Genomic DNA, 12,495 nt, shown 5'->3' on the forward strand with positions numbered 1-12,495 from the left:
CTTTGGCTCCTTAATTTCACTGTAGAATTGCCAACTCCCTGTTGTAGCAGACACCGTTGGCTGCCTACCTAAGAGCATTCCCCTTTTTCTTTCCTCTTACCCAACAAGATCCCAATTTTGTTAAGACTACATGACTCCATGCTCAGGGGACTGACCCAATCTTGGGTCTTCATCCACCTAGGCCTGTGATTGGTTTAGGTATGCACACGGGATACTATTCTAAGCAATGAGACATGAGGAAGGGTCTGCTGGAGAGCTTCTTCAAGGGGCGTCCTCTCTTGAAGAGACACAAGGTAGAGATGGTCCTTTCCTCTACTGGACATTGTAGTTTTGGGATAAGTTGGATTTCCGTCACTGCAACCAAAGGAGTATTTTTTTTTTTTTTTTTTGAGACAGGCTCTTGCTCTGTCGCCCAGGCTGGAGTGCAGTGATGCAATCTCAGCTCACTGCAACCTCTGCCTCTCGGGTTCAAGCAATTCTCCTGCCTCAGCATCCTAAGTAGCTGGGCAGATTGCTTGAGCTGAGGGAATTCGAGACTAGCCTGGGCAACAAGGTGAACTCCTGCTCCCCCTCCCTCAACAAAAAAATACAAAAAATTAGCTGGGCGTGTTGGCACCTGGCCAAGTGGTGGTTTTCAATACAAAATGTAAAACAGGCCAGATGAGGAGGCTCATGCCTTTAATCCCAGCACTTTGGGAGGCCAAGGTGGGCAGATCACCTGAAGTCAGGAGTTCGAGACCAGCCTCGCCAACATGGTGAAATCCCATCTCTACTGAAAATACAAAATTAGCTGGGCATGGTGGCACATGCCTGAAATCCCAGCTGCTCTGGAGGCCTAGGCATGAGAATCTCCTGAGCTCAGGAGGCAGAAGTTGCAGTGAGCTAGCATCATGCCATTGCACTCCACCCTGAGTGACAAAGCGAGACTCTGTCTCAAAAGCAAGCAAGCAAACAACCAAATTGTAAAATAGGGCCAGAGAGGGTAGGAGATGCTGGAAGAAATGCAGGCTTTGAAGTCATACTACTGAGGTTTCAGCCCCAGTTCTGCCATTTCCTAGTAGCGAGGCCTGTGTGAGCTTCTGAATCTCTCAAATTTTCAGGTTTCTCATTTGTAAAAAGAAGATGGTAATACTTACCTTTTAGAATCATCTAGCACAATGCCTGGCTTATAGGCTCAATAAAGCAGACACTCTTGGTATAAAAATTATTGTACATTAGTAATGAGGCTGCTAAATTTATGTGATAAATGTTTAATTCTGCTAAAGACACGGCAACCAATAATTTCTTTTCTTTTTATTATTAATTTTTTTAGATGGAATCTCACTCTGTCACCAGACTGGAGTGCACTGGCGCAATCTCGGCTCACTGCAACCTCCACCTCCCGGGTTCAAGAAATTCTCCTACCTCAGCCTCCTGAGTAGCTGGGACTACAGGTGTGCACCACCATGACCAACTAATTTTTGTATTTTTAGTAGAGACGGGGTTTCACCATGTTGGCCAGGATGGTCTCAATCTCTTGACCTTGCCTCCCAAAGTGCTGGGATTACAGGCGTGAGCCATCATGCCTGGCCAACCAATAATTTCTTGACTTGTATTTCTTACAGATTGATATCGCGGAACTGGGCATGGTGGCTCACACCTGTAATCCCAGCACTTTGGGAGGTGAGGCAGGTGGATCACCTGAGGTCAGGAGTTTGAGACCAGCCTGGACAACATGGTGGAAAACCCATCTCTATTAAAATACAAAAATTAGCCGGGTGTGGTGGTGCATGCCTATAATCCCAGCTACTAGGGAGGCCAAGGCAGGAGAATCGCTTGAACCTGGGAGGCAGAGGTTGCAGTGAGCCGAGATCGTGCCACTGCACTCCAGACTGGGCAATAGAGTGAGAGACTCTGTCTCCAAAAAAAAAAAAAAAAAATTGGTATCTCAGGAGACAGAAGAAATAATTCTCAAAACTTATGTTCTAGACTTAGTAGAATACACTTTTCACATGGTTATAGAGATCTTTGCAGAAAGCAACCACATGAGAGACACTGTGGTATAGTAGTAGACTTGGCTTCAAATCCCAGTCACCTATGAGCTATGTCATCTTGGACAAGTTACTTAATCTTTCTGGGCCTCAATTTCATCATCTGTAAGATGTGAATAATATCTGTCATATAGGATGATTGTCAGGATTAGAACCAATCTATGAAACATTACTGACATGTATTAGGCACTCAATAAGTAGCACCTATTTTCATTATTACTATGGAAAGAATGCTAGATTTTACAAAGTAGAATAAAAAAATAGATATGATCCCAAGACTGAGACTCTAAAAGAGGTAGACAGCTTTAAAAAAATTTATCAGAAAAATATATTTACTTGACTCATAGCATTGCCTGTATTGTGGTGCTAAGTACACATTTGGCACAACTTACTTCTTTCTTCTCCACCTTCCTTTGCTTACCTCTGGAACTGCAAGTGATCCTAATGATTAAAAAAAAATGGTATGGGAAGAAAGTATTAGTGCTATAAAGAAGTTCTCTGATTAGCTAAAATTGTAAAAGGTTGAGAAACAAACGTAGCACCCACTTCTCCAGGTTTTGAGAGTTCAGCTCAGTTGCTGTATTAAGCACATTATACAGATTATATTCTTCAATCGTTTTAGTTTGGGGCCTACACATTATTAGAAGATGATTGCTATGTGGACATTTGTCATTTTCCTGGTTGCCCAGCCTCCATGTTACCATGATGCATTTGGGAAACAGGACATTGTGTAAAGCAGGGCCCTGGATCTCATTCATGGAAGCCAAAAGAACTTGGTATCGGTGTTCGCTGATTATGATTCTGGAAAGAAGAGTGAAGAGAAGCAGGCAATGTGTAAAGTTCATTCAGTAAATTTTAGTGAATTTCAGTGGTGGTGACATTCAATATTCAGTACCAATAACGGCAGCTAGGTCATCTATGGCATCCAGTCCCCAGGACCAGAGCCTGAATGGCAGGGCCAGTGGCATTGCCAGTGTCCAGCAGAAGCATCCTTCCTCTGGCATGGTCTCCTCTGTGGGTCTGGCCACCTGGCCTCCCATGGTGCCTGTCTATATTACTAACCCAGTTCTCTAACCTTTCTACTGATTCTTTCAGCTCCTCAATACTCTTTCAAGAAATTCCTTTTCTGCTTTGGTTAACCAGAATCAGCTTTTGTTGTTTGCAACCATGGACTCTGGCTAGTAGCTAGTCTTTAGGTAATGTGCAACCCGAAAGACTCCAATGCTGCTTATTTGAGTAAAAATCCCTTAATAAAGTCATGGTCAAATTTGCAACTGGTCTAGGAGTTCTGTGAGGGCTCACTTTAAGGCCCATACACCTCAGGCAAAAGAAGAAATACCAGGGAAAGGGGCTGTTGTCTCTTGACTCTCAAATATCTGCTGCCCCACCCTTATCCACCTCTTTCTTTGCCTCCTACAACGTCTTCACACTCACTCATCCACCCATTCAACAAACACTTATTCAGCACCTACTATGCACAAGGCATTATGCCAGGCAATAAGGGGAATCTAAAGATCAATAAGCTAACCCTGACAGTATACTTTTGAATTTTGAACTGGCAAATGTATTTTCTTTTCAAAATACATAAAATTTAAAAATGGATCGCTCTATCGAAAGTAGAAGTGAAAGGGAACCCTTTTATCTTTGATTTGTGTCACTGAGGGCAAGGTGATGTTCATTTCTTTGTAAATGTTCTAGAAATCACATAGATTCCTTTGTTAGAGGTTTCCAGTCAAAAGCAAACCAACAGCTCTCCAGAGGATTGAGAAAATAATGCCCCTTCTAAAATCAACAAGTAGATTGCTGCTCAAGATCCGTGTCACTAGGATGAAAGATGGTGGAGTTAGTGGCAGCGCATTAGAAATGCCACTCAAAATAACTGAGTCCTAAAATAGAATCAAATAAACATCAGTTTCAAATGAAAAATATCATCCAGCTTATTTTGGTCTCCTTAAATTGCCAAATAAATACTTGGGATCCTATAATACAGCAGTTGCCCCGGGGAGTGTTGACACATCTAAAACCACAGAATACTCAACACAAGCAAGGAAGATGGGCACACATTAGAAGTGCAAAGTATTCCATCACATACTTCTGAAAAAAAAATGCCAAGTAAAACATGTAAAGCAGATTATTTCATACATTCAGGAAAAACTGGTCAGGCACATACACACTTTACAGGAGTGTGAACTGAGGCATTGAGCACTCACAAGACCCTCACCTGGAAACAATCAGGAAGTCTGATCTAGGAATCAGACTCAGCTTTGGGGTCAGCTCTTCACTTCCCAGCTGACTTTGGACAAGCCACTTAGCCACTCTAGGACTCAGTTAGTTTCTTTATCAGTAGGTTAGAATAGACAAAATATCAGCATTGAAGGGAACTTTAGAGATCACCTCAATCAGTTTTTAATTTGCACCTGACTTTTCTTTGAAGCATCCCTAACAAGCTCCTCTGCTTGAATGTTTACTTTTAGTGACAGGATATACTCTGCAGGCAACTAATGTTATTATTATTATGATTTTTGGGACAGAGTCTCGCTCTGTCGCCTAGGCTGGAGTGCAGTGGTGCAATCTTGGCTCACTGCAAGTGAAGCTTGCACTCCGCCTCCAGTGTTCAAGCGATTCTTCTGTCTCAGCCTCCCAAGTAGCTGGGATTACAGGTGCCCACCACCATGCCCAGCTAATTTTTGTATTTTTAGTAGTGACGGGGTTTCAACATGTTGGCCAGGTTGGCCTCGAACTCCTGACCTCAAGTGATCTACCTTCTTTGGCCTCCCAAAGTGCTGGGATTACAGGCGTGAACCACCGTGCCCCACCAACTGATGTTATTTTTGAAATACTCTAATTGTTAGAAAAGTTTTTCCTTACATATTAAATTGCAATGCATTTCCTTATAGTTTTCTGCATCCTGGAAGCCTCTAAGGTCATGTACGTTAGGTCTAATCCATAGGTCTACTTTTTTGAAAAGTCCTCAACTTCCCCTTCCCTTGCTTTTCTTTTTTTTTTTTTTCTTTTCTTTTCTTTTTTTTTTTTTTTTTTTGACGGAGTCTTGCTCTGTTGCCAGGCTGGAGTCCAGTGGCGCGATCTTGGCTCACTGTAACCTCTGCCTCCAGGGTTCAAGCGAGTCTCCTGCCTCAGCCTCCCAAGTAGCTGGGATTACAGGTATGCACCACCACGCCCAGCTAATTTTTGTATTTTTAGTAGAGATGTGATTTCACTATGTTGGCCAGGATGGTCTCGATCTCTTGACCTCGTGATCTGCCCGCCTCAGCTTCTCAAAGTCCTGGGATTACAGCCGTGAGTCACCGCGCCCGGCACCCTTGGTTTTTCTCTTCTGCAAGCTAAACAACCCCTCTCCCCTTCAGTTGCCCTCATCTGTCACATTCAAGAGAAGACATTATTCTGGTTTTCATGTTTTTATGGGTGTAGAGTGGTGGTTAAGCACCCTGAACCCTCAGGTAGTCTGAATTCGAATACTGGCCCTGTCACTTAGTGGTTGTGTGTCGTGGGCAAGTTATTTTCACCTCTGTAGCTCAAGTTTCTCTCTCTTGAAAATGAGGATAATAATGATACCCATCTCTTGGAGAAATTGTGAATGAGATAATTGAGACAGTACAAGTAAAACATTTAGTATAGTGCCTGGCCCTTAGTAAGCAATACGACTGCTACCAGCAGTAATAATAAATAATAAGCCCTAAATTAAGCCTTAAAAATGAAACTAAGAATAAAAGAACTGGCAGAATGAGAAAAGCTAATCTAGTCCATTCCTGACGCTACAAACAAGGTTTGGTTGCCCCGATATGAAACTTTACATGCGTTTCATAGCAACTATCACTTTCAATGGTGGGTTTAGTGTCTAGGACAGAAGCCCAAGAAGGCCAGGACTTTGTCTATCGTGTTAACTGTTGAGTTCTCTGTGCCCAGAACAGTGTCTTGCTCCCAGTAGAGTGAAAGAATGGACCAACACCGTCATGTCATGGAAGAGACTGGCCGACTTGGCTAAGGTTGTGCAGGGCTCCCAGGAGAGCTGGGGCACGAACCAAGGGCTCCTCGGCAGCCAACACTCAGAATTAAATCGAGGCCCAGCCCTAAAGTTCGGTGATTCGGGCAGGAGCACAGGTATCCAATAATATCCGGGTCAGCATTCCCACCGGGTGGCCTAAATGCCGGCTCCTGTTTTCGGGATGACGAGCCAGCGGAGAAGGTGGCTTAATGAGAGGCCGCGGGAGGTTGGGTGCTGGCACGTAGCTAAACTCCGCCTGCAATGCTTCATGTTGGCTGCCAGCCAGGGCACGGTTCCGAGCCGGCCGGGACTGACTCCGGGAGCGGCGAACAGAAAACAACCTGGCTCCAGAAAGACAATTAACAAAGGCTGGGGACCAGCCACCCCCTCGCGGCGTACGCACGCAGGCAGCAGCGTGGGCATAGCTGCGCCCGCCAGCGCCCTCGGTGGGCACAGCCGCGCGGAGCGGCGTGGTTGCGGGCAGCTGGGCGACGCACTCCTCCCGCCCCAGCTGCGCTGTCTCCCGGGCGGCCAAGCTCCGTGCGTGAGCGCCGGCAGGCACCTTGCGCGCGCGGGTGAGTCCGCCGGGCGACTGGGGCCTGGTCAAGCAGGATGGGGCCGGGGAGGGGTGCAGGAAACAGCTGCTGGTAGGATCAGAAAAGGGAGGTGGGTCAGAGAAAGGCAGGATGCGACGACCTCCTGGGTCTCAACTTGCTTGGTAACTACCTTTGTGTCTTGAGCCTTATGGGAATGTAAACCACCTGGTCCATGTGGCCTACCTTAGTCGTTTTACAGGTGGGAAACTGAGGCCCAGGGAGGTAAGCGGGCCAGGAAAAACATTATTATTCTTTGTTCCTGTTTCTCTCTGCCTTCTTCCGTGCAGGATTTGAGACAGCTTTCAGTAAGAATGCATACATTGTAACAATGGAAAAATGCAAACAATGGTAAAGAATCCTTGCCAAGCAAAATATAATTATGAATAGACAGTCAAGGCCAGGAAAAAAGAGAACAGAAATCCGTGATCCATAGGTGAGGTGACTTGGCTAAGGTCCCTCAGAAAAGTGGTGCCAAAGCTGGGACTAGAAGTCAGAACGTCCGGCTTCTGAACGCCAGAAACTTACAGTGGGGAAGCGGACAGCCTGCCCAGGCACTGGTTCTTAACCTTCTGGGGGTCCCTGACCCCTTAGAGATCTATGTCCACTCCCCGTAGAAGGGTTCACAGAAAGCCTTGTACGCAGTTTGAGATTTGACATGAATTCCTGCAGGCTGGCACTCAGGCAGGGTGGTTTCAGAGCACTTTCTTTGCTCCTTTGAAGGGAGGCAGCTGGTGGAGGAGTACTTGCCGTGCCTCCAGACAGCTAGCTGTGTGATCCGGAAAGCAAAGTTTAACCTCTTCAAGGCACAGTTTTATGTGTAGACTGGGGATAAGAGTATCTGCTTCATCCTCCAGGTTATTGTCAGACTTAAGAATGAACGTAAAGGCCAGTGCCTGACATAATATATGCTCAATAAAAGTGCTGAAGATTATGGGGTGACTATAGTTTACAATAATCTATTGTATATTTCAAAATAGCTAGAAGAGAATAATTTGAATGGTTCTAGCATAAAGAAAAGACAAATATTTAAAGTGATGGCTATCCCAAGTACACTGATTTGATCTTTATAAATATATTAAAGTATCACAGGTACCCTGAAACTATGTACATCTGTTATTAATTATTATTATGCATTAATTTTTTAAAAAGTGATGACACACAAAACCCAGTGAATCAAAACTGTGCTAGTTAGGAAAGGGTGATGACCTGGAAGAAATTGGGTTGTATCTGAAATAAAATACAATTAAAAAAAGTATAAACATGAAAAAATAAAGTCAGCCCTATTGTGACTTATAGACCACACCACATACCTTCGTGATGGTATCCTAAATAAGGGTGCGGCAAGACACTACCCTCAATATTTGACTCCAAGTCAAAAGCTGAAAGTAGAAACTACCAGATACTGTAACAAGGAGTGTTTATTGGGCTTCACTTACCTCTTTCAAAATGGGGTCAACACCTATAGAGTTTTTTTGTTTTTTGTTTTTTTAGACAGAGTCTCGCTCTGTCTCCCAGGCTGGAGTGCAATGGCATGATCTTGGCTCACTGCAAACTCCACCTCCCAGGTTCAAGCAGTTCTCCTGCCTCAGCCTCCCAAGTAGCTGGGACTACAGGCACATGCCACTATGCCTGGTTAATTTTTTGTATTTTAGTGGAGACAAGATTTCACCGTGTTGCCCTGGCTGGTTGCAAACTCCTGAGCTCAGGCAATCCACCCACCTTGGCCTCCCAAAGTGCTGGGATTACAAGCGTGAGCCACAGTGCCTGGCCTATAGAGTTTGTTTTTAAATCAGAGGAAAGAGGACATAAACTGGGACCTGAGCAGCACCCACCCTTGCCCAGCAATAGAGCCTCAGCTGAATTTCTGCCAGGGAATAGGAGTTGCTGGCAGTTGGCTTACATCCCTCTTGGATCAGCAGATTACTGTGGTAAATAGCTCCTTGGTTGATTCTGCCCTAGATCAAATAAATGGCTTTTTATTTAACTAATGAGGTAGGGAATGTGTTTTTGTGTGCTGTAACAGAAGCAAAATGGCCTTTGTAGAGCTTGACGGTCCAAAGCCTATTGCTTGTTTATTGGTAGGCTAAATAATTTGTTTATTTATTTGTTTATTTCGAGACAGGGTCTCCTTGCTCTGTCACCCAGGCTGAGTGCAGTGGTGCAGTCACAGCTCACTGCAGCCTCAACCGCCCAGGTTCAAGCAATCCTCCTGCCTCAGCTTTCTGAGTAGCTGGGACTACAGGCATATGCCACCATACCTGGCTAATTTTTTACATTTTGTAGACACAGGGTCCTGCTATATTGCCCACACTGGTCATGAATTCCTGGATGCCAGTGATCCTCCCACCTCAGCCTCCAAAGTGCTGGGATTACAGGTGCGAGCCACTGCGCCCAGAGAATTTTATAATTCTAATAATTGTTATTATTTTCTTAATTCCCTAATACTGGAAGGCTTGAGAACTTTAAATCTATGGATCCAAACTTGTGATGACACAGCCTGGGCAGGCCCACTTATCTATAAAAATAACTGCTTTAAAAAAGATACTGTGTTGTCTCCTTCCTCTTTTGGAAGAACTTTTTAAGCCTTCCAAATAGAGCTGGGGAAATAAGGCTAAGGACAAATAGTTGCTATTTGATTTGAGTTAAGACACATGTCCTCTCCATGTATTTATAAAGGGGAGTTTTTCCTCCAGGAAAGAGAGAGAGAATGTGTATGTCTATCTGTGTATGGGGCAAGAGGATGTCTGTTGCTCTCTTTCTGCCTCAATTCCAATCATTTATTTCTCAACACAGAGAAGTCCTTTTCTGTAAGCACAGTGACTTGGAAAATTCCTTCCCTTCTTGGCTCTGTGGCTCTATTTTGTTTCACAGTAGTTTCTAAAATATTAGAATGTTTTTTCTAATTTGACTATGAACTCTTCTTTATATGTTTATTTTTCTTTTTCTTTTTCTTTTTTTTTGAGATGGAGTCTTGCTCTGTTGCACAGACTAGAGTACAATGGCATGATCTCTGCTCATAATAACCTCCACCTCCTGGGTTCAAGTGATTCTCCTGCCTCAGCCTCCTGAGTAGCTGGGATTGTAGCTGGGATTACAGGCATGTGCCACCGCATCTGGCTAATTTTTGTATTTTTAGTAGAGACAGGATTTCATCATGTTGGCCAGGCTGGTCTTGAACTCCTGATCTCAGGTGATCTGCCTGCCTTGGCCTCCCAAAGTGCTGGGATTACAGGCATGAGCCACCATGCCTGGTCTTCTTTATATGTTTCTATATTGTTTACCTAGATATATAATGAGCAAGAGCCTCTTTCATGATTTAAACAATTTTTTAAAAATGTTGTCCAAAGAATATATACGGGTGGCAAATAACCACTTGAAAAGATACTCAAGATCATTACTCATTAGGGAAATGCATGTTAAAACCACAGTGAAATATCACTTCATAACTATTAGGATGGCAAAAATGAAAAGATTGGCTCTACCAAATGTTGACCAGAAGGTAGAGGAACTGGAACTCTTATATACCACTGGTTGCAATGTAAAATGGTACAACCACTTTTAAAAAGATCTTAAATACACGCTTAACTTATAAAGTTAAATATACACTTATCATGTTATCCAGAAACTTCACTCCTAGGTCCAGCTTTATTATAGTAGTGAAACAGGAAACAAACAGTTGTTTATTCAGTGTATGAAGAGACAAATTGTGGTTTATCCATATAACAGAATTTTGCTAAGCAATGGAAAGTAATGGTGTATTGATACATGCTTCCATATGAATGGTTCTCAAAATAATTTTTCTGAGAGAAAGAAGCCCCAGGCAAAAAACACCACAGTTGTATACTACCACATAGTGCATACTGTATTATTTATTTATTTATTTAGAGATGGAGTCTTGCTCTGTTGCCCAGGCTGGAGTGCAGTGGCGTGATCTCGGCTCACTACAACCTCCGCCCCATGGGTTCTAGCGAGTGTCTTGCCTCAGCCTCCCAAGTAGCTGGGGTTACAGGTGTGTGCCACTATGCCCAGCTAATTTTTGTATTTTTAGTAGAGACAGGGTTTCACCATGTTAACCTGGCTGGTCTCGAACTCCTGACCTCAAGTGATCCGCTTGCCTTGGCCTTCCAAAGTGCTGGAATTACAAGTGTGAGCCACTGTGCCTGGCTTGTATTTTTCATTTCATATAAAATTCAAAGGGAGTTGATATTCCATACCTGACCTCAAACTTTTTGATGGCTTGCAAGAAGAGCCAAGAGTCATGTATGATCATATCAGTCTAACTCCAGTTGCAACAATGTCATTGACAATTTGATCTTTATTCTGCCAGTGTTTGCCCATGTCATTCATTCATTAATTCAATTAATTGAGCACCAACTATATGCTAGATCTACAGTGCACGCTAGGTAATGCACTGATGAATAATAGACACATGATCCCTGCCCTCACGGAGTTTACATTATATTGGATGAAACTTTGAGTAATAAAACAAATAGAATAAATAAAACAATTATCACAGGAAAGGAGTGGTTCTTTGAAGGATGATGGAAGTCAGGGGTAGACTTGTCTGGGTTTCAAGCAGAGAAGTAAAGTGACCAATTTTATGTTTTTTTGTTTTTTGTTTTTGTTTTTGAAATGGAGTCTTGCTCTGTTGCTCAGGCTGTGCAGTGGCACTATCTCAGCTCACTGTGACTTCCGCCTCCCAGGTTCAAGTGATTCTCCTGCCTCAGCCTCCCAAACTGGGACTATAGGCATGCACCACCATGCCTGGCTAATTTTTTTTCTTTAATCTTCAGTAGAGATGGGTTTTCGCCAGTGTTGGCCAGGCTGGTCTCAAACTCCAGACCTCAGGTGATCTGCCCACCTCAGCCTCCCAAAGTGCCGGGATTACAGGTGTGATCCACCATGCCCGGCCCAATTTTATGTTTTTAAAAGACCACTCCACTCTGATGCTGTGTATCCAGTCAGGAAGCTGTTGTACCAGTCCAGGAGAAAGGTGGTGGAGGTTTAGACCCAGATGGCCTCAGAGATGGAAAGAACAAATTAGTAGATACTTTAATAAAACAAAACAGAGTCCAGAGGTGGACACTGATCAACACTCTTTGAATTTAGTAGTTTTATCAGTTTTTAGTCCTTATTACTGTCCTGTCTCTGCCCTCTACGTCAGCCTCCACCACTGCCTCTTACTCCATATGTATAAGTATGTCACAAGAGACTGACAATACCTTCCTGGATCAGATACACTGGACTACAGCATTCCTTTGATCTACTGATCTAGTTGACTGTCAGTAAGAGAATGAGGAAACTCTGGCATGACCAGTGTTTATTAAATTAACCTATGCTGACTCCAAGTGATCTCTGTTTCCCTTTCTAAGGGCTAATGAACTGTTTGTTTTAATCAAGTGGCAGAAATCTACTCAGAGTGGCTTAGGCAAAAGGAGGATGAGGAATAAAAATGTATTTGCTCATATGAAAAAGGGAATCTGTCTCTATCATGGCTGAAATGAATCATGCCATCATTTCAGTCTCTCTCTCAGTCTCTCAGTTCTATTTCTATGGTATTAGCCTTATTCTCAGTAAGGCTCTGATATATAGTTCTTATTATGACGATTAGCTGTTCATGGCACCTGCTTAAATATTATGCATCTAGATCAGCCACGTTCTTTAGACAACTTCATAGATCTGATCAATGGTAATGCTACCCTTTCCAATTTAACAGTAATAGAAGCACAAAACCATGGCTGCTATAATTGAGAGTTTACCATGTATCAGGCACTCTATTAAATATTTTACTTGGATTATCTTAAGAAATCTTATAACAACTCAGTAAGAAAGGTTATGTAAATATCCTAGGAAAGCCAGCTAATGA

General features: G+C 43.3%; 1 protein-coding gene across 4 annotated transcripts in view; it reads left to right on the forward strand.

The window, feature by feature from the left end:
• Positions 1-12,495, forward strand: part of ARHGEF37 (Rho guanine nucleotide exchange factor 37) — an 85,085-nt gene that overhangs the window by 24,669 nt on the left and 47,921 nt on the right. The window contains exon 1 of one of the 4 annotated variants that reach the window (XM_033180535.1): positions 6,330-6,608. The exons of the other annotated variants lie outside the window; for them this stretch is intronic. The gene's annotated coding sequence lies outside the window, so the exon portion shown is untranslated. Of the gene's footprint in view, positions 1-6,329; positions 6,609-12,495 lie in introns of those variants that run through there. 4 annotated transcript variants of the gene reach the window in all.

This window comes from Trachypithecus francoisi, unplaced genomic scaffold (genome assembly GCF_009764315.1).
Source record: "Trachypithecus francoisi isolate TF-2019V2 unplaced genomic scaffold, Tfra_2.0 Lachesis_group2, whole genome shotgun sequence".
Lineage (NCBI taxonomy): Eukaryota > Metazoa > Chordata > Mammalia > Primates > Cercopithecidae > Trachypithecus > Trachypithecus francoisi.